Source organism: Mesoplodon bidens (genome assembly GCF_964165515.1).
Source record: "Mesoplodon bidens genome assembly, chromosome: 3".
Taxonomy (NCBI): domain Eukaryota; kingdom Metazoa; phylum Chordata; class Mammalia; order Artiodactyla; family Ziphiidae; genus Mesoplodon; species Mesoplodon bidens.
Genome location: NC_138178.1, coordinates 135,850,845 through 135,874,085, shown reverse-complemented (window position 1 = coordinate 135,874,085; position 23,241 = coordinate 135,850,845). Strand labels below are relative to the sequence as shown.

The 23,241-nt window shown below is 41.0% G+C and overlaps 1 long non-coding RNA gene across 1 annotated transcript; it reads left to right on the top strand.

Moving 5' to 3' along the window:
- The first annotated feature begins 257 nt into the window (after window positions 1–257).
- On the top strand, window positions 258–18,152 carry LOC308614297. Its single transcript, XR_014015373.1, has 3 exons — window positions 258–623; window positions 5,861–5,967; window positions 16,714–18,152. It is a non-coding gene; the product is annotated as an uncharacterized lncRNA (long non-coding RNA).
- The last annotated feature ends 5,089 nt before the right edge of the window (window positions 18,153–23,241 follow it).

Below are 23,241 nucleotides of genomic sequence, written 5' to 3'. Positions count from 1 at the left end.
GGTTTACAGCACCCAGTTTTTGCCTCGCTCCTTATTGGTTCTTTTCCCTCGCACAAAGCAAGGGGCGAGCACCTCGAGCCCCAGCATCCTGTTACAGTCGGCCTCGCAGGCAGGGTCCGCGAAGGGACGCGGCAGTTGGGCTCCCCAGAGAACTTTCTGAAACTCGACCGAGTTGAAGCACACGTTAACCCTTTCCCCACCCGTCCACTGTTCGTACCCACTCAGGCTGATTTAGGTTTCTTTCACCTTACCCAGCAAGGTACTGCGAATGTATTCAAAGACCATTTCTTGGGTTTGGCTTTTTGGACTCCAAGTTGTAAAGGCAGGCACTACAAGGCACAGTGCAACGTTGTCCTAAAACAGTTTCACTCTTAGTTTTGTTGCTGTTGTTTTAATCTTTTCACGGAAGGCATTTATCAATAAAATTAGGCAGGAGGATGTCGCTCTATAGCAAGCGATTGCATCAGTTCTTTTGCAAGCGCCGGGTTGAGTCCGCGCGCCTGCGCCCTTCGATTTTTGTTTGAGTTTTTTATTGTTATTTAGTCTGCGAGCACAAGAACTCTGACTCTGAAACCAGACTGCCTGAATCTGAATCCCCTTTCCAGCCAAGACTAGCTGTGCAGGCAAGTAACTTCACCTCTCTGTGCCTCCGTTTCCCCAACGGCAAAATGGAGCTAACAGAAGGAGTCTGTTGTTAAGAATTATAATAATATACAGTATATAATATATATGGGAGTAGGGGTGTTTACAACGTGGCAGGCACATAGATAGTAAAGGTTATATGAGTTATATCTTTTTTTTTCCTCCAGAGGGACTAATAAACTTTTCCCCTGCAGTAGCATTTGTGGTGGTCATCTCTGCTTGGGACACTGGTCGCAGGGAATTTCAGTGGGATAGGGGTCTGGAAATGCCACTAGCTGGCTTGTCTAGGGAAAAGTACCATATCTCTTTTATTTTTTTTTTTTTTTATTTTTTTTTTTTTTTTGCGGTACGCGGGCCTCTCACTGTTGTGGCCTCTCCCATTGCGGAGCACAGGCTCTGGATGCGCAGGCTCCGCGGCCATGCCTCACCGGCGCAGCTGCTCCGCGGCATGTGGGATCCTCCCGGATGGGTGCACGAACCCGCGTCCCCTGCATCGGCAGGCGGACTCTCAACCACTGCGCCACCAGGGAAGCCCAACCATATCTCTTTTAAACAGCAGTACATCCAAGAGCCTCAGAAATCGAACCCAGCAAGTCGCAATTTGCTGAAGTTCAGGCAAAGTGTCGTGTGAAGGAGTGCATCCTATATCATTATTTCAGACTCTTACACCTTTACCCAGCTGCTTAGCCCTGCTAAGAATTCTCCATTTCTCCCCTCTGCCTAGTCCAACCTTCTTCCCTCCAAGATCAGTTCAGTTCTCTCCTCTGAACTCCTGTTAACTGCATGAATATTTGATTCTTACCAAATGCTATTTGTATGGTTATTTATATAGGTACGTACACTTACATCTATGTACGTAGGTGTTTATGTGTATCCCTTCTCTCCAATTACATTATTAAAGTTCCCTGAAGGCAGTGATTGTTTTAATATCCTCTTAGTATTACTGTACTCAGGACAATGCCTTTGCAAGCATTCAAGAAACTGCAGGTTGGTTGTAAATTGTTTTCTCATTAACATACTTTCCAGCTAACTTAATAGTACCCATTTAATCTCTGCAACAAATAGAGTCAAGTTGACATGACTTGAGTCATGTCATAGAGTTTTGTTGACAATAGAGTCAACAAAACAAAAACCAGAGTTCTCTTGCCACCCTCCATTGACTTCCCCATTGCTGCCCCTCACAGACTAACTGGAACTATATCTACAACCACGATTCATAATTAACCAGATTGTATATTAGATCTCAAAACAGAGTTATGCTGAGGTGCTCATCAACATACAAAATTAATTCCATTCAGTTCACCTATGCTTTATGCCTACTGTGTGCCAGACACCATACTTGATAATACAGGAATGAAATTTTCCTCCCTAATTTTAGTAAGGCACTAAAGAATAATGACTAATCCTGTCTACCAAATGCCACTCACCCATGTCCTCTGTCATTGTCTCATGCTATTCATTTCTAGGCAAGCTTCTTGCTTTCTAGTTCTGAATTAGATTCCTTCTGGCCGGGTGGAATCTATTATTGTGGCCTGTGTTATGTCACACATCGACAACTATATTTATATAGTTGAGGGGGGGAAAAGCTGAAACATGTTTTTACACACTACTAATAAATCTTGTTAAAGCAGACAAGTCGCTGTGTCTCCAAACCTCCCCACCTCCCAAGCCCCCTACCCACCAAATGCCACTTTGAGCTGGCTCATTAGTCCAAAGCCAATCATTTGCCCTAACAGCTTGTACATCTCCATGAAAAAGCGTTCCCAGCAAGTTTCAATATTAAAAGTAATGTATTCAAATGGTTCCGCCAATAAAATGGTCGCAAATAGGAAAAAAGGTCATGCTTTCTAAAGTGTCCATTACACGTTAATAAATAATGCTGCTCATTCACGCGCCAATTAAAACAAACTCAGGCTGTCAAGTGAAGTTAGAAGCAAGGAGCTCAATGCTGTAATTGTTTTTCCAGGAAAACTCCCAATGTCGTCAGATTAAGTGTGCCTGGTTGGGTTGCCCCTCTTCTCTTCTTAACCCAACAGCCAATTTTTCTCCTCTCCAATTTAGTCCTCTGGCTTTCTTTCCTCTTTGGTTCTTTGTTTTGGTTGCAGGTATTTGGGACGCAGTTGAAGGTAATCACCCACTGTTCACTGCTCCCTCCTGTCAGAGACAGGATCTCACTTCCCCCTATTGTTTTTTTTTAATTTTTAATTTTTATTTATTTTAAAATTTATTTTTGGCTGCGTTGGCTCTTCACTGCTGCACGCAGGCTTTCTCTACTTGTAGCGAGCGGGGGCTACTCTTCATTGCAGCGCGTGGGCTTCTCATTGCGGTGGCTACTCTTGTTGCGGAGCATGGGCTCTAGGTGCGCAGGCTTCAGTAGTTGTGGCACGTGGGTTCAGTAGTTGTGGCTTGCGGGCTCTAGAGCTCAGGCTCAGTAGTTGTGGCCCAGGGGCTTAGTTGCTCCGCGGCATGTGGGATCTTCCTGGACCAGGGATTGAACCCGTGTCCCCTGCATTGGCAGGCGGATTCTTAACCACTGCGCCACCAGGGAAGTGTCCCCCCACCCCCACCCCCACCCCCCGATTTGATTTTTCTTTCCCTTTCTTTTTAAAGCAAGTGCTGGTGCTTCTTCCTCCTCTAACGCCACTTCATCTTCTTTGTAGTATCGCTCAGCTCTCCTTAGTTCTTTTGCTTTCCCTGGAGGCCTCTGTCTTCTCAGACAAGCTGCTAATCGACGCTCAGAAAGTGTGACATTAAAGACGGGGACGGGGTGGATCTGCTGCCCGGAAGATCTGGAGAGTAAGATAAAGTTGCCAGCATGAAAAAGAGTCTCGACTGAATATATCACAGTCGTGTAGCTTATGCTTAAAGATATTTCCTGGGCAGGGTCAGAAAGGGTCCCTCAGATCACACAGTCTAACGCTTTGCTCTTGGGCAGAACAACTCCCAACAGCACCCTCACAAAGTCTGAGCACCACTGTACAAATGCCTTATCCAGCAGTGAACATTCTTTTACAGCCAAGCAAAGTAAGGAGCATCAATTGCACGTTTTGCTATAGAGTAAAGCAACAAAATGATGCCTTGCAGCTTTTATGGCCAAACACAAATGATGTAATTGGGAAAAGCTGTCTCCAAATAGGAGGGAAAAAAATAAAGGGCAATCCTTTGAGTTGGGGTGATGACCACCATTCGAGGGACTGGGATCAAAGCTCCAGCCAGACATCAAAGCCCATCTGAGTCTAATGCCAGAAGAGCCACAGTGAATTAAACTTCATATATAAACTAATTATAGCCTGACCCCACAATCAGGCTTCAGTGAGCACGTAGGGGAAAGAAAGCAGACATTGAAACAAAAGATCAAGAGAAAAGAAGGTTGGTAGCAAAACTGGGCAACATCATGGCCCTGACCACTTTACAAATCTTTTGAGGGCAGAGGGGAATCAGGGAATGGCAGCGGAAACAGCAAACTTTTGACAATGCTGGTCTTGTCTGCAAGGCTATGAAACAGCTTCTTCCACCCTCACTGACTCGTGCACAACCAGAGGCATCCGTATTCCTGGAAGAAAAGGTTTTCTTTTAGCTCTTTTTTAGCACTGTGAAAGAAGTTCCCCGGCACCAGATTTCTGTTGAAGGAGAGAGCACAAGGTGATTCCATGAAGTTTAGGTGTGGATTCCCAGCACATCTGTCTGGCAGTGCCTGGCGCTGCCCACACTCTCAATCACTGATGTCTCCACCAGCTTTGGACTTTAGTCCCTTAGCTCTGCCGTTTCAGCTGGTTATCTTTACAGATGGAAAGCGCAGCATAGCAACCGTGCAAATACCCTAGAACTACTTGCTCTGGTAACAACACCATGAAATAAGACTACTTCATCCCTAGGTAAAATTTAAAAGTGTTTCAATTACAAGTGGCCTCTTTAAACAATTATATTCAGTGGATTTTGCCCTTACTCTGATTTATTGGGACCAGTCACCAATTATTTGAAAGTCTCAATCCCATGAACTGGCAAACCATTGCACATCTGATTTGACAATCCAAAGAACATTTTCAGTCATATTTTTTTGTAGATAAGCGTTAGTGATTTCTTAAAATCACAAAGTCCAAGTGTACAACCTGAGTCTCTTAATTAAGAGAAAAAAATTTAAAGCAGGTATTCTTATAAGATAAAATCAAATATATACCATCATCATTACATTGCACCTCTTTGAGCGATTATTCATGTATTCAACAGATATTTGAGTACCTAATACATGTCTGGCGCTGGGGACAAAATGGTAAACAAATCAGACATAGTCCCTACCTTCATGGAGCTTAAGGTCTAGGAGGTAAACCGACATTAATTAAATAATTACACACATCTGTGATATATATATATATATATACACATATATATATACATATATATGTATATATATATATACACATATATATATACATATATATGTATATATATATATCCAAATTGTGAAACTACCACAATTTGCAAAATAATATAGTGGGATGTGTAAATAATTTCATATTTTAAGAACAGAGAGGGGCTTCCCTGGTGGCGCAGTGGTTGAGAGTCCGCTTGCCGATGCAGGGGACATGGGCTCGTGCCCCGGTCGGGGAAGATCCCACATGCCGCGGAGCACTGGGCCCGTGAGCCACGGCCGCTGAGCCTGTGCGTATGGAGCCTGTGCTCCGCAACGGGAGAGGCCACAGCAGTGAGAGACCCGCGTACCGCAAAAAAAAAAAAAAAAAAAAAAAGAACAGAGAGAAAGGCATCAATATAAATTATCCTTGGAGGCTAATATTTCTTTTAATCCTGTCTAATTGTGTCATCTTAACAAGTAAATATAATTATTGATATTGTATTGAAAAACGGCACCCACACTTCATTTTTCTTTTTTAAAATAATATTTTCAAAGCAGATATATTCTATGATTCTATCCAAAAAGTAATACTCAAGTGAAATCACACACACCCCTCAAAATTATTGACCTTTATAAAAATTTTTTACAGAGAAGGGGATCTTATATTTAACTTTTCATTATCTTTTTAAAAAATATTTACTCTCCTTAGAGCTACATTTGAAAGGTCTATAGGGAGATACTTGATCTATAGCAAACTAACAAAATTTTCATCTAAATATCATTTATTAAAAGGTAGTAACTAATATATGTAAGTAAACTTGAAGATAACTAATTTCCTTACAGATCTGTTTATTACCTTTTCCTCAGAATAATCTCAGAAAGGAGAAAGCTTCGCACCAGTGCATGGTACTCTGAGCGATTTCCAGTGTGGTTTCCTGATCATCATTTCTACACCAGCAAAGGGAAGTGACCAGGTGATGCTTTGCTGAAGAGCTCTGGTTATTCAGGTGAAAGCAGAGGTTTCTGCTTTAGGATTTAGACAGTAGGTCCAGTTCTTTCATTTCCTTTGCTCCTATGAACCTAGACTCTCTGAGGCCAGGGAGAAACCGAAGCAGAACTCATAACGAGCTCCCACCCTGAGTTCTGGGCAGGTGTTTGCCTCCAAGACCCACTAAGCCACTTTAATTAAGATCCCTCGGGGGCCTCAGGACCCCTGTGGAAAAGTCCAGAATGCCATTATCGCCCCGAGAGCGCCCGAAAGCGCTGGCTGCCCCCTGAGGCTTAGGTGGCCTCGCCCCACAGGGAGCCGCTTCCTCTAATCCCGCTGCACCTCCGCGGCAGCGCCCGCCGTGTGAAGAGTAGCACGTCCACTTCAAACAGAAATCGGGCCTTGGGTCTGTTTGGGCGGAGGGGAAGGCAGGGGGTGGTGAAGAGCCGCAGATTCAAAGAGAAGTCAGCTGGGATGACAGGCAGCGGTTCCAGCCCCCAGAGACTGAAGCGGCTGACAGGAGGCCGAGGGGCTCCGCTTCCATCTCCCTCTGCGCCCCGGGGGTCTCTCCCTCCGGGGCCGGGACTCTTTGAAGTCAGGGAGGATGGTTTTGACAACAGATGGGACAATTCGCTTCTGTTCAGTTTGGTCCGTGCAGACTAAATCCAAACAGAGTGGGGGGAGTTTTGCCTCGTGATAAAGGAACGGCTGCCATTTTGTCACACCCAACTCTTCCCCCTCCCAGGCCCCATGGAGGAATTTGCTTGACCCTCTCTAACCTTTAATACATGCTGTTTCCACAGAAGAAAGAATCCGATTCTAACATTAGCACTCACTGTTGTGGTGAGAGGCTGTACACTGAGGGTCAGGCCAGGCTGGATTTGAACCCCAGCTGCACCCCACTCCATGGCTCGGTAATGCCCACCATACACTGGTGCTGCCAACTTGGACCTCTCTCAGCCTCGTTTTACTCATCTGTGAAATGGGCCTTATACCTAACCTTAAAGAGAGGTTGTGAAATGTCTGGAAATAAATGTTGGTTACCCCAAAGTCTCCAATGTTACACGTGCTTGCGCCCTCCCACACACAGAATGGACATTTAAGGACGTTTCTCTCAGATACAAATTATCATTAACCATTGCTTTGCCAGTTTTCATATATTGCTTCGAAATTTTTCCTAAAGCATACATGTCATATTGTTTTCAAAACATTTTATCTGGTTTTGAACTGTGATTTCACCCACTGGCACTTGAGGCTGCCAAGATGAAACACAGGGATCCTGCCCTTAGAAACTATATGGACCCATAGAGCAATATGGTGTATTGGAAAGAGCATACATAAGCTTTGGCCAGCGTTCAACTCCTTAAAAAAGTCTTTTAATCTCTCTGAGCCTCAGTTGCCTTATTTGTAAAATGGGATCACAGTTAAGTCACAGACAGTATATGAAGGATCTGGCACATTATAAATGCTGAAGAACGGTTGACTTCCTTCTTTCTTCGCCTTCATCGTTTATCTGAGGTATTATTTAGGTTAATGAAGTTTATTTGGCCCCTTCCTTTTTTTTTGCATGGCCTTTGATTATGGAAAATTTCAAAACACAAAACTAGAGAGAATGGTATGATGACTTCCCATGAAACCATCACCCAGGTTAACAATTAAAAACAGATTATGAACAGGGCACATTTAGAAATAAATATTTTGATAATTTGGGGCTCAACGGATATAGAGTTACAGATTAAAGCCATATTCCCATCTTTAGTTTAATGCCAGGCATATAATAAGCATTCAATAAATGCTAGATATTACTATCATTGTTATCACTTATTTTTTTCTAAACATATCCAAAAACCTTTTACAGAGCTTATATAATACACCTTTCATCCAAAGGGGGCAAAGCGTTTCCCACAGTCCTTACAGTACATCGTGATGTGGGGAGATGAAGTTACCCTGAAGAAAAAGCCGTGGAGTGATTCTCACAGCCTCTCAGGACAAGACCCCGGTTACTGGTCCCGTGGTTCTTGGTTTTGTGCACCAACGCCTTTTCCCTCGTGCTCTGGCTCACCTGCTGAGCTTGGCAGTGAGCTCCTTGAGAACTGGATTCATGCCTGATGCAGCTTGACCTCTCCAGGGAAAGTGGCTGGGTGAGTGCTTAATGTTCAAAGTCATCGAGTCTGGAACAAAGTACTATTAGGAAAAGAACTAATGAAGCCAAATTAGCTTGAAAATTAGTTAAAGCATCCCCAGTGTCTAGACTGAGTTTCCTTCATTTGGGTTAGAGAGGTCTTTTTTCATGAACAACTAAATCTACTATGATACATAGATTAAAACTACTGGACCCTTTTGGCCATTATATATAGAAACACTGAAGCCAAGAATGTGAATTCAAAAACTCAAAAGTAAATTCTTGGCTTAATCAGTGTTGCCTCTTATTCAATTTGACTTTAAACTCCTCAAGGGCAGGGACAAATCCTACTTCCTTCCTCAAGGGCAGGGACAAATCCTACTTCCTCTCTAACTCCCTCAGAACAAAGCCCGATACAAAGCAGATACTCACCAAATGCTTGTTTAATTCAATCGCCTTTCAAGGTAGATTGAGATGGAATCCCGTCTCTGATGGACTGGCTTTGGAAAATTCTACAAATAGATCTTTAGAAACAAAATTGGGTACTTTTCCAGTCAGCTCCACTTTCAGAAACAACTTCTGTAAGTTTGTGTCTTTTAGGAAAATATTGAGGAAACAGGAAAAAGAGGAACCATTCCATTTCTGAAAAGATAAGAATAAAGTCTGATAAAGACAAAAGGCATTTGGGGTCAGTAGAGTTAAAACAAACTCAGACTGCCCAGCCTGTTTGAAGTTGACAAGAAACAGAGAATGACCCACTGGTCCATTATGGAGCACAAAGCAACTTAATCAGCATTTCATCAATGAGACGACACCATGGGGTAGCCCAGCCAGGCCAACTGGCACTGTGTAAAAAGCCGTGGGTATTTTTACCCAAAGAGCATTTCTACCTGAGCACATCTGTGTGTGTTTGTGTGTGTGCTGAGTATAAGGATGAGGAATGGCAGGGGGTATCACTAATGTGGGATCCATGCTTTCTCATTGTTTCCCATAATGGAATTCCTATGAAGATTCTTAAAAAATGGTTTCATTTTCTTTTGTCATTAATTCAGGTTTACTCCTTCATGGTAGTTTGTAGCACCTCACAGAGTCCTAAGCACCTACTAGGAGTTTAATAAAACGCTTGTTGTATTGGGTAGGTACAAGGGGTAGAAATCACTAATGTAATATTAAACAGATGCATTTCCACTGAAGACATACTTTGGTGAGGGCTCTTCTAACTGAAAATGTTTCCTTTCCTATGCTATCACTTATATGTGGAATCTAAAAAAATGATACAAATGAATTTATTTACAAAACAGAAATAGACTCCCAGACAAAGAAAACCAACTTATGGTGGTTACCAAAGGGCAGCGGGGTGGGGGGATGGGTGATAAATTAGGAGTTTGGGATTAAAATATACACACTACTATACATAAAATAGATAACCACAAGGACCTACTATAGAGAACATGGAACTATACTCAATATCTTATAATAACCGTTAATGTAAGAGAATGTAAAAAAAGAATATATATAACTGAATCTTTGACGTACACCTGAAACTAACACAACATTGTAAATCAAATATATTCAATAAAATTTTTTTAAAGAATGGTTCATTTCCAAAGATGGATGCATGTGAGCCCACTTCTCTGAGCGCAGAAAGTTTTACGTTAAAAACTGTTCCAACCTCAAGCCCTTCTTCCTAGTCAACCTGCACCTGGGAAAGACCCAAATATACTCTGACTGACGCTGGGTTCTTCTCAGGATTTTTCCAGGAAGCCAGGATCTTACCTTGCCAACTGCTGTAGCTGCAGCTGCTTCAGTCAACTACAAAGGGAGGGAAATCTGGGGCTGCTGCATGACCGGTGTCCCTTCAAGCATCAGGCTGCCCTTTGCACCTGGGGGATTTCACTGGCTTAGGAAAAGCAACACAGACAAAAAAGCCCAGAGCTTACAAATATATCTTTTCCTTCCCCTTTTAGCTCATTTCCACATCAAAGAATTAAGTTTCTCTATTTTCAAGAGAGCTGAGGCCATTTTAGAATTACAACGCATACCACTCTCTTAATCTGGACCAACTGTGTCTCCTGACACTGTCCAAACCACATCACCCTCTCTTTCCTCCCTCCTTCCTTTTTAAATATCCCCTCTCCTCTGAGGACCCTAAATAAGCATCTTGGCAATGGAAGGCAGTAGAAATTAAAGTGGATCTTTGGCATATCATATACTGTTGAAGAAACACAGAAAACTGAGAGCTGTTTAGCATGTGACCTAAGCGGGGACTTTGACCCTTAATAATCCAAGAAGGGAAGCATGCAGATATGTTGCTATGCATCACTAGGTAATTGCTTGAATTCTCGGTCTTTACAAAAAGTTTGTCATCCTGTCCAACTTGTCTTCTGAGAAAGAATGAAATTAGCTCTTTACCTTTCCCCCATCATCACAAAGAACAAAACCCCAAAGCTAGGTGACTATGTTTCAGGCCCCTGTGTACCCCTTCTGCCCCATATGTTCTGACCAGGAGCCTATCAGAAGAATGTGAATAATGAGGCTACGTTTTCTTTTGACCCAGCTGTTTACAAACAAAGCTCTGCCTTCTAGGAAAGGCAACGAGATTTAAATTGCTGAAAATTATCAGCCTCAACTCATCGAAATTTCATTGCAGTGCTACTCATTCAGGAAATGGGAACCATGAGAAATTTCCCTTTTTTTAAATTGCCACCAGATGTGGCATACAAAGAATCTTTATTAAAATATCACACAGTAGCCAATGCCCTCCAATTTTTTCTTCTGACACTTTGGTCAGAAAATGAATAACAAACCACTGATCAGAGAAAAAGAGCTCTAGATGTTATCTGGGAAATTGCAAAGGCCTTCACCTGCCCCCAGAGCCTCCAGCCACCTTGCCCTGCCTTACCTTGTCTTTTTTCCATAGCACTTAACACATTATTACACTATATACTTATTTATTATGTTCATTATTTATTGCCTGTCTCTCTTGCTAGAATGCATGTTCCATAAAAGCAGGGATCTTTGTTTTGTTCACTGATATATCCCAAGGGCCTAGAACGGTGCCTGGCACACTATACCTGCTCAAATATTTGTTGAGTGAATGAATCAATGAGTCAGTTTGTCCATTCTTATTTTTTTTTATTTTTGAAGTTTTTATTGGAGTATAGTTGATTTACAATGTTGTGTTTGTCAATTCTTATGGGGTCAAAATCTCTAGGCCTCACCTCGGAAGTGGCACTAATGCCACATATCCTATTCCACACAGGTATCATCAGAAGGATAATCCCAATCTGAATTCCAGATACACTTTGTCTCGCTCCCTTTACCCTGCTTCTCTCCCGAGAGTATCTATTTTTGTCAATGACAACACAATCTACTAGTCCTAACACTAAAATTCTTATTCTGTTACACTTCCCTCTTCCTCAGATCACTAAGTCATCAAATTCCTGAAGATGCACCCTTTCAAATGTCTCTCCGATTTGTCCCTTCCTCTCTATTCTCATTGCCCTTGTCTACACAATTATCACCTCAAATAGATTCCTAATTGATCCCTTAGCCTCTAGTCTCTCCCCCCTACAGGTTCTTTTGCATATCATAAGCATCGTTTTGAACACATCAATCCTCTTCCAAAGCCAGCTGTGATCTGGCCCACCTAGCAAACCTGACCTTCCTGAGTGGTCAAATGGTCAGGAGTTAAGTCTTGAAAAAATAGAAAGTGTTGCATAGGCAAATGAGTTATGATACGTAGGGGGAGGGGACAGGATCGCAACTGTTAGGCTAAGGAGCTTGAACTCCATCCTGGAGGCTGACTGGAGACAGAATTCATGGTCTATTGAAAGATATTTCTGACGATTAATTCAACAATTATCTACTGTGTATCCACTATATCTCTGGCAGTGTTGAAGGTGCTGGGGATACAGGAGGGAATCGTTTTTCTTGGGATTCTGGGACAGGTAGAGAGAAAACAGCAAAGACCAATAACAAGCCACCCACAGCCTCTGTCCTTGTGCTCACTTGTTCCCTTCTACTGGCCCCAGACACTCTCAGATTTAAAATAAGCACAGTTAGCCAGGCTAGTCATCACTTCACCTATTCTCTTGCTCAAAGCTGCTGCTGCTGAAGACTTGGGCCACAGGTTAGTTAGGAAAAAGAAAAGAAATGTTTCGTATAAGTCATGAGTCAACAAACTTTTTCTGTGAACAGCCAGACAGGAAATATTTTAGGCTGTGGACCTTACACTGACTATCACATTGACTCAACTGTAACACAAAAGCAGCCACAGATAACACTTAGACAAGTGGGCATGGCTGCATTCCAATAAAACTTTATTTACAAAATCAGGTAGTGGGCAGATTTGGTCAGTTAGTTCACTGACCTCTGCTCTAATATATTAGGATATTTCAAATCTAATGCTTTGCTTTAATTAGGGAAGGTAGCATGGAGGAATGTAAAGATAATGAGCTTTGGAGCTCAGAAAATTGGAAAAGAATTCCAACTTAACAACAAAACCTGGGGCATTAGGAAAATAAACTACAGCTTCCTAATATATAAAATGAGACGCAGCATAGCATGGTGGCCTGTAGAGTCAGTCTGCCTGGGTTCAAATCCCAGCTCTTCCACTTTCTACTTTTGTGATTTGGGGCAAGTTTCTTCATCACTCTGAGCTTCAGTCTCTTCAGCTATTTTCAGGGGGATGAAAAATTAAACCCTCTTCATTTTGAGGATTAAGTGAGCTCATGCATATTAAGCGCCTGGAACAGAGTAAGCACTTGATAGCTGTTAGCTATTATTATTGTTATTATTACTGTAATATTACTGTGACTTTCCTAAGGAGTGGCTATTGAGCCATTACCAATACAAGTATTTGTTTTCTTCTTTCAGAGACTAAAAACAGACAGGAGTTGTTCTGTTCTTACACTTTGAACATTTTTTACACAATTACAGGAAGCTGAAGCCACCTTGTAAAGCAGCCCCTGCTTTTTTCAAATATTTGCCTATAAGTGGATTTCAAAGTCTGAAGATTATCATGCATAATATATTATGCTTATGTCAGCATTAAAATTTTTCCGTTGATTTTTCTCTTGCCCCCATCAAGGGTTTTGTTGGACATGACTTTGTCTCAAGAGGAGGCTGCTTTTGCTTATTCCGAATTGTGAGCACAAAGAATTTCTTTCAGGCTTAGTGTCTTTAAATCAACTTATGTGGTTTTTGTCTCCAATTACAACCAAGTTAAAATTCTCCAATACATACTAAACGTCCCTTCCCAGGTTAGACAGACATAAGATTGTCCCAGTCCATTCAACACCATCAGGAGAAAACAGGACTGGATTTTGGGTGTCTCCACCCAGAGCACCCTGTCCTCCTGGCAACTGGTGCCAAAACTGAGGAAAGAAAGTAGATTCATGAGTCTAAGGAAATCTTTTACTCCAGGGTGCTGTATCCAGAGTTTAATCATAATGGACGAGTAACCTTTCAAAGCACACACAGAAAAAGAGATATTATCTTTCACACTCTATAGCACACATCAAGAATAATACTGCTCCAAAGTACATTAAAGCAAAGATGGTCTTATTTGAGTGAGAATCTGTAGGATCACTTTTGTTGTCTGTTATGCTTTATAGAATGCATCTCAGAAATCTTAATGGCTCTTCACATAAAGATCCCTTGAGCCAGGAGTATGGACTGTTCCCTTCTGGTCATGTCACCGCTAGTAAGCACAGCAGCCTTCTCCTAGCCTGCTCAGAGAGTGGCGGCCTGCATTTCAGGTTGTCTCAGACAATCCAAGCCACTGTATACGTCTGCTCTTTGTTAGAAGTAATCAGCCCCAGGAGCAGAGGTGGTAAACAGTAATTAATATGCAAATTTGCAAGTAACTTGCCTCAGGGTGCTGAGCGTTCTTTGTTTGTTTGCACAGTCGTGGACAAACTGGGATTTGTCTTTGCCGTAATTAGCAGGATAAATATAAAATTATGACATTAATTGTTAGCTGTTTTTTTAAAATGGTAGTATACCCCTGCTGTGCCTGAAATGCTGCAGCTCCGTAGGGGGTTCCTTCAAAAATGAATTTTAAAATGCCGAAGTACCCATTTTAATTAAAAGGCAAACACTGAAATGAGTTTGTCACTTCAAAACGCATAGTTACCGGGCAACAAATCATCAATGCATATATTAACAATTAGTATTTGTACATCAGTTGACCTTATCTCAATGCAAAAAAAAAATCACTCTTTTATAATAATAATGAAGAGTAATATTTATTAAGTACTCTGCACCAGGCACTGTGTTAAGCACTTTTCTTGCATTATTTCAATGACTCCTAGTAGCAGACAGACTGGGTAGTGCTATTAATGTCCGCATACGTGGAAGCCAATGCTTTAAGATAGGTTTTTCTGGGTCTGCTCTCTAACTCTTGTGTCTTCAAGATTATATGTGCAGCTCTGGTTTCTTTTCTTTTCGGGTTCTCTCTTCACTGAGAAGCTTTTACCATCTGGCTGCTTTCAATTAATGTTTCGCAGCATACTGATGATGGCCTAAACCTTATCTCTAGCTCCAACTTGTCTCCACTACATTTTAGTCCTCATCAGATTCTTGCTTCTGCTACCAGGTAAAGCCCATATTCCTTAGCCTGATATTGAAGGCTCTCCCCAGTCTGGCTGGCTAATTTCCATCTTTTATTTCCCATTTTATTCTTTCATGGTTCAGCTCAGCTCCCATTATTTAGTGCTAATTGGCAAAGTCATTATATTTGTTCCTGGGGGTGGGATGGGAAATGGGAAAGTGAAATTTTAAAAAGCAACAGTTCTCAAGGAGGTTCTGGCGAGAATTCAAAGGAAGCAACGATCAACTTCTAAACTAAGACTTCTGATTGTCCTGATTATAGAGAAGTAGGAATAGGAACCCAGTGCCTCTCTCTTTTGGTAACACAGCCCAGTGCCTTAGGTATGGCATGCGGCGTGATGCCACAAAGCCCTTGGCAGTGGTTTTCTTCCAACTTGATGTACGTATCTCTGAAGTTCTTCCTTTCCTTCCAAGTCTCAGCTCTAGGTCGCCTCGCTCGGAAAGCCTTCCCTGCTTCTCCCCAGCACATGAGGCATCCTCTGTCCCATTCCCACTGCAGCCTTCCTTTGACAATTACAATACGATATCACACCACGGTGTGATTTCGTGTTTACCTGGCTGTCTCCCCACTAAACTGTGAGCACCTTGAGGTTAGAAAAAGGATCTTCTCCCCTTTATGTCTCCCATGCCTAGAAGAGTGCTGGCACCTTATTGGCACTAGTTGCTCCTTGCAAGCAGCCAGACAGTGTCAGACCTGCTAACAAAGTCAGACAGTGCCTTCAGAGAGGAAATTAACAATTCAAAGCAGGGGCCAGTAAAAAGGAACCTGGAGGAGTAGCTGGGGAAAAGCTACCTCCAGGCTGGCCAGGGCAAGTGATCTCCAAACCTCCAGCTGATTACTGAGGGCTGGGAATGGGAGTGGCTGCAAAAGAAAGGCTTAGCAAAATGACTTTATAAACTGCTCCATTCCAGGACTTTCTGAAACAAAATACCCCAGGAACTGCCCTTTGAATCTCTGAATATGGCAACTTTGGGCAGGTTCCTTGGGAAGAGTAGGTGTAATATTTATTCTACTCTTTTAAGAGATGGTGAAATAATGGTGCCACTAGAAGGCAATTGCCTCGATACTGCCACAGTAGCCATTAGAAGTCTGTAAAACTTGACCTCAGTGGATGTTCAAAGGGATACACACCAGCAGCCCAAGAGCTGTGAGGCCTCTTTCTGGCACTGTCTGTGGCTCCATCATGCAGGGCCAGAGATAGTCAAGGCAGGAGGCAAAAGAAGGAATGATGAGAAGAAGAAAAGCATCCCCGGGTTTTCAATGTACCTTCAACCTCCCACTCTTCCCCTTATAAGACCCTCTGCCATCAGTCACAGAAGAGCACCACAGCATCAGTTATTCTCAAAGGATGGGAGAGAGTCCCCCAAACACACACCGTCGGGGTATAGACTGAAAATTCCTGAGTTATTCTGCTGGCACTAATACTACAACGTCTCTAACCTCCCAGGGCTGACCCAGACATGTCTGTTGTCCCATTTTCCGTACATCCACTCCAGCTCTTTCTAAAGCCTTGGTGCAGGGTGCCAGGTCTAACAGGGCGGGAACCGAGGAGGAGCACAGGCTCTTTGGAAGCAGGCATCTATGGATCAGCTCCTGCCATCCAGCGAGAACAATGGGAATTCCCCACCCTCCCCATTCTCTTCATCCTGAACAGGGCCACTTTTATTATTTTATTTTTTGGTACTCCACATGGAAGGTTCTAAAAAGAGGGAGGCTTGGGCTTCCCTGGTGGCGCAGTGATTGAGAGTCCGCCTGCCGATACAGGGGACACGGGTTCGTACCTCGGTCCGGGAAGATCCCACATACCGCGGAGCGGCTGGGCCCGTGAGCCATGGCCGCTGAGCCTGCGCGTCCGGAGCCTGTGCTCCGCAGCGGGAGAGGCCACAACAGTGAGAGGCCCGCGTACCGCAAAAAAAAAAAAAAAAAAAAAAAAAAGTTCCAAAGCACCATCAAATATTATTCTAAAAATCTGTCATTCTTCTCTCAAATTACAGTATGCTGCTTCTCCATTACAACCCGTTGTATGTTTTATTACGAGTTTCACTCGAAGTTGATGAAGAAAAGGGGTGCTGACCTGAAAACTGAAGTGCTCTTCTGAAGACTTTGAAAACCCGTGGACTTTGTGGGGCCACAGAAGGGATGCTCATCACTGCCGCCCCTCACCTGGGAAAGAAGCCAGTCTGTGGAACAGCACACTCAAGATTCATTACTGTCATTCAGTGAAATTACATGTATTAGCACTCAGATTAGATTGTTTACATAATGACAATTACTACAAGAGGGAAGGCGGCACTGAAATGTGCCTGTGTGGTTGACACACGTGACTGATGAAGAGCCCACACCACGCACGGGGCACAGGCTGAGCCTCTCACCTGGCATCCACGAAGATGCTGAGGCAAGGTGCAAACCATGGCTGGTGGTGTGGCAAGCTTTAATGAACATGGGGCTAATGGAAGTCCCCGTCAGACAATCTCAGGTTACTTAGGCCCAGCAAAGAACCCAATCTCCAGTCATCTCTTGTCACGAGCTAACTTGACCTGTGGGATTAAGGTAATGACTCACTCCAAGAAACCCTCAGATCATTTTTGAAACTCACACAGTTCTGCTCTGAGAGACGTGGGATGTTGGTCTTTCCTCTAAGGTATGGAACCTATGCCTAGCAGGACTTCAACATATCATAGACCCACTTAGCTCTTTAGAACAAAAAGCTACCTTCCTACCTGACACAATGTTGGCTTGCCAGCTCCAAGGAAGGATTAGTGGTCCAGGTGGTTTATTCTCTGAACTCAGTGAGACTTTGTTTAGCATTTAAGCCTGGTCTAAACAGTTCTGACCTAGATTTCTTCCACATTTAGAGATTATCAGCCCTTTTTTAAAAAACAGATTCCAGTTATGTGCCCTGGAAGCCATTCTATTTGCTACTTGATGGCTTTCCAGCCTCTCTCTGAACCTCTTTCCATCTGCTCTGACTTGTGTCTAACACCTTTTGAACATTCATTCTTTCATTCAGTAAACTATCATTGTGCACCTATTGGGGGGCGTCCATTATGCATGCATTATGCCCTGCGTTGAAAAATACAGCCCCTGGGGCTTCCCTGGTGGTGCAGTGGTTGGGAGTCCGCCTGCCAATGCAGGGGACACGGGTTCGTTCCCCGGTCCGGAAGGATCCCACATGCCGCAGAGCGGCTGGGCCCGTGAGCCATGGCCGCTGAGCCTGCGTGTCCGGAGCCTGTGCTCCGCAATGGGAGGGGCCACAACAGTGAGAGGCCCGCGTACCAGGAAAAAATAAAAAATAAAAATAAAAAATACAGCCCCTGATGTCTCTCTGGTGGTCACTATCTCTGCTGCTGCTTCTTCCCTCACCTCAATCCATCTTGACATTAGTAGTCCAACCTTTACTTTATCTCATTATTTTTATTATGTTAATAATATGTATTCACCACAAAACATATAAGAAATACAGATAAGAAGAAAGAAAAAAAGATAATTGAAACTTGAATTCATTTGATCATTACTTTTCCTTTCCAGGTAAGCAGATATCATAATACCAGATACAACATAAAAGGGGCAAATGTATTTTTGTTTCTTCATTTAACTTTTTATTTGAAAATAATTATAAACTCACAGAAAGTTGCAAAAATAGTACCCTTCACCTAGTTTCCCCCAGTCATCATCTTACATAGCTATAGTGTAATGAAACACACGTAAACAATTTACCAAAGAGTTCAGAACACTGGTAACTACAGTGTGATATCAAAACCAGGAAGTTGCACTGTGTGTGTGTGTGTGTGTGTGTGTGTGTAGTTCTATGAAATTTTATCACCTGTGTAGATTCATATAATCACTACCACAAGACACAAGATAGAAAACTGTTCCATCACCATCAAGGAACTCCCTCATGCTACTTCTTTTTAGTTGCACTCACCCCTGTCTCTAACCCTTGACTACCGTCAATATGTTCTACATAACTATAATTTTGTCCTTTTGAGAATATTACGGAAATAGAATCATGCTGTATGTGACCTATTGAGATTAGCTTTTTAAACTCAACATAATGCTCTTGAGATCCATCCAAGTTGTTACATGGATCAATATTTCATTCCTTTCTCTTGTGAGTACTATTCCATGGTAAGGATGTACCACAGCTTGTTTAACCATTGAAGGACACTGGGGTTGTTTCTGATTTTTATCTTTTGCAAATAAGGCTTCTATAAACATCCATGCACATGTCTTTGTTTGACCATAAGTTTTTATTTCTCTGGGATAAATGCCCAAGTACAATTGCTTTTATGGTAAATGCATTTTTAGTTTGATAAGAAACTGCTAAACTATTTTCCAGAATGGCTGTATCAGAAATCTAGTTTCTCCACATCCTCACCAGCACTTGGTACTGTCACTATTTTTATTTTAGCAGTTCTAAGTACAAGGCATTTTTAATAGTAACAGTATCTCAGAAAGCATGGAGATAAACACAATGAAACTTAACTTCCTAACTACTTTATAAAAAAAAACTAATAATTTTCACTTCTAATATGCAAGTTTTACTTGATGTTTATAACAGATTCTACCTCATTAAATATTACTTTAGCTTTTTTAACATAAAAAAATAATAATAAAGGTCAGCCTGGCATGGAAAGTTAATTCATAAGGTCTCACATTATAATAACACTAATTGAGGATATTTTCACAAGTGTACAGGGTTTATGGGTAAATCCTAGAATATTGAAGAGCAGAGCTTACATTCTTCATCAGCGGGATGTCTCTATGTCTCATTTTGTTTGGGACAGTCCTGGTTTATGCCTGTTGTCCAGTATCTCATGTGGTTTAGAATTTTTTCTCGATTTTTCATTTTTAAACAAAGTATAATTAGCAATTGTTGCATTAAGATAAGCTGGAGTATATTTAAGAGAACTCCATCAGAGCCAGAGAGATGCTGGGATCAATGAGAAACATGAGACATAGAGACACGCTACTGTAACATATGTGAGAGTCTAGAGATTAAGTTCTTACATGGTAGTTTAGCCATTTATTGTAAATCTACAACTGTTTATTTTGTTGATAACATGTTTATACTGCAATAAATCCTTTTGACCACAATGAATTCAATAAAAATGAAGGAGTATATTTAGTGGAAAAGTAAGTACTAAACATCCAAGAAAGTTGATGATGAACATGTTTCTTGGACAAAACGTTTGTTGACGTTTATCATTCTCTATATGGGGGTCACAGTGATATCACCGACCACATGAGAGCCAGAAGACTAAATCTACTAAGGAAGCACCAATATCGATGCTTAATAGTTATTTTAAGAAGAATGCGCTGGGAAAAATATTAACCACTAAAGCTTCGGAAGGTGCATTTATACTCACTGTGTGAAGCATGTGTTTAGATCGTGTTTAAATCAAATGACTGTTCTCCTAAACACATTCCAATATATTTTCAATTTCAAGTTTTCTTGTGTACATAGAAAAAGTAAAACAAGAGATGTTATGTGTTATTTCCATTAATATTAGAATCACAATTAAATGCCACCAGTTTTATGTTAGTGTCATCATTTACTTCAAAGAGAAAAATCTTTTAATTGCAATATTGGTTCATTGTTTTTCATCCAGTTCATGGAATCAAAGTAGAGGTTTTAGACGTTGATTCTTCCACATCTGATATTATTGTGAATGCTACTGAAAATTCCATTTAAAAGTTTGACACTTAAAATAAAAATTTTTTATGATAATAATTCAAGTTTTGGTAGAGCAGACCGTCATGGTAAAGACAGTTTTCTCCAGTTATGTAACAGAAGTGTATAACAATTAGTGTAGTGCTCATATAATTTATACAGTAGTTATATCCACAGAAGATTCAAAATTAGGAAAATGGATAAATATAATTACCTACACATAGCATTACTGAATTACAAACCTGATATCAAAGACTTTAAATTATACCAGCATGGCACTACATGCTTTCTCTCCTTCCTGTCTGATATAAGATTTTAGAAATGCTTGAGTCTTGAAGAACTATTTACTATTTCAACTTAAGTGCCCGTCAATGGCACTGAACATTTTTATAAACAAGTTTTCTAAATTTGGCTCCATTTCATTCAAAATTAGCTGGAAATACTTAAAGTATTTATTGAATGGAATGCCAAACAGTTCAGCTTCTGAAGTTTAATGAAATCACAATTACTAAAAACAAAGCTTACAAATAAAAAGATATTGAAATGTATCCCTATACAAGCAAGAGAGAAAGTGAGCCCAGAAAGGAGAGTTCGAATAATCCCCAAGTATGATTTGAAATTCTATGATTGTACCTGGGAATATCTCATCTTGTAGGAAGTATCTTTTGATAAAATTCCTGTTTTTAACTGGCTAAATTTATATTTTGTTTCAGAAAGAAATCTGAGAAGGTCTACAGTTTGGGGGCATTTAAATTTGGCAAAACAGTCAAAAGATTCATAAATGGTGAAAACTTTATTTAATGAGCTTTTGCTTATAAAAGTATTTGTTGAAATAGTTATCATAAATAGAGACAAAAAGACAGTCTGTGAAATTATTTGGCTGAAATATTCAATTTGAAAATTCACATTAAAAATTTAAATTGAAAATATATTTTACTTAGCAGAATTTGCTTGCTCTGAGCTTAACAAGTATCTCAGCATCTATAGAGAGTATTTTCTCAGACAAGAACCAATTTAAGGTGTTAACAATTTTAAAATTTACAGACCTTAAAATGTAATCTTTAAGATGATTGTGAGCATTTATATGTGAACATTTAACTTAATAACAACATATTGAAAAAAATATCAGAAAAATACAATCGGCTTGATTATCAGACAGAACACTGTGCAACTGATTAAAGCACATTAATATATACTGAGACTAATTATTCAGATGATATCATTTCAAAGTTCAGATAATAGATATAAATAACTTAAAATTTTTTCTTCATGTACACTGTTCTATTATTTTTATTCTTGAAAAATAATTTCTTTTTTGAAAATAGTTTTTGAACAGAATTTATAGGTCCACCATTCTAATAAAACTAATTTGTTGGTTAATAAATGTACATTTTTTAAAACTATATAATTAAGTTTTTAGTACCCTTTCATTCTTAAAACCGTCCAGATTTGGATGATGAGTTATATAATCACTCTATTCATAAGGAGGCATTTTCATATTGAAATTTGGTCCAAAAAGTGGACTGCAGCATGTTCACATGTACCCAGCTTAAATACATAGATGATGGTTTGATGGCTCGGGTGGTTTTGAATTAGGTTATCCTAAGACTGAATAATGGACTGACCACAGTACATGGACCACACCAACAATACACAAAATATCTCCAAGGATGTCTGCCAAATATTGGAGGATTCTTCCTCCCTTGTGGAGACAGAGAAATTCAGTAACAGGAGTGGCTCTGACAGTCCCAAGAGGATAGCTATGTTTTTCACTGTACATAGAGCATAAAGGTAATAATGATGGTCTCCAATTCCATAAAGAGTTGAAGAAAGGGATCTTAACCAGTCCTTAAATCCCATATTGCCTAGGAAAGGAAGAGGGACATAGTCTAACCTTCCTCCATGACAGCCCTCCGGCTAACCTTGCTTCACATGATAATCCGACACCAATAGTCCAAACTGTTGGGTTCTAGTGGAACCACTGAAAGATTTATACCAGGCTGCACCTCCATAGAGATAGTCTTGGCACATTTGGGGGCTAATTTGTGATTTCTCAAAAACCTTTCCAGATTTAGAGAGCAGCAAGCTTAGTGGAAAGAATATAAAAGTTGAAGCTAGATATCATTTCTCCAGCTATGTTCTCTTGAGCATCAGAACACCTTACCTGTAAAATGAGAATGATAATAATAATATCTTGCACAAAAGAGAATAATTTGAGCAGTGAGAATAAGAATAATTTGCTATTTAAAATACAACTATTCCTACTTCCATCCCTAGGGAAGGAGACAGTTTCTCTTAGGAGTAGGTCAAGTTTTTGCCCAGTAGAATGCTTTGATGAGCACCCACACTCAAACCCTGGGCATGGGCCATGGTTTAGAAAGATATTAGGAAAAAAAAGAGGAAGTTATAGATAAACTAAATTTCAGTAGATACGGACAGAAATTTGAGGGAACCATTTAATCTGAAGTTCTCTGCTGTGAGCTGCTGTGATCCCTAGACCCAGTGCTCTCTACTATTACCCTAGGCACTTTAATAAATATGTAGTCCATCTGATTGCCTTGTAAGGAGTGGTATTTGGGGAAATTCTAGGACAGGGCTACCTTCGTGGGCACGTGACCTGTGCAGTCGCACCCCCAAGCTTAGAAAGGCCACATTCTTGGTTTAATGTTCTCCTGTCACCATCTTGAAATTTTTAATTATTTTTGACAGAGGGTCTCCTTATTTTCCTCTTGCACTGGGCTCTACAAATTATGTAGCCAGTCCTGTTCCAGGAGCACAACCTGTATTCTTTTATGGGGTCCATGGGTCTGTGGGACAGACAAGGGAAAAGCTCCAAAGGCCAGATATT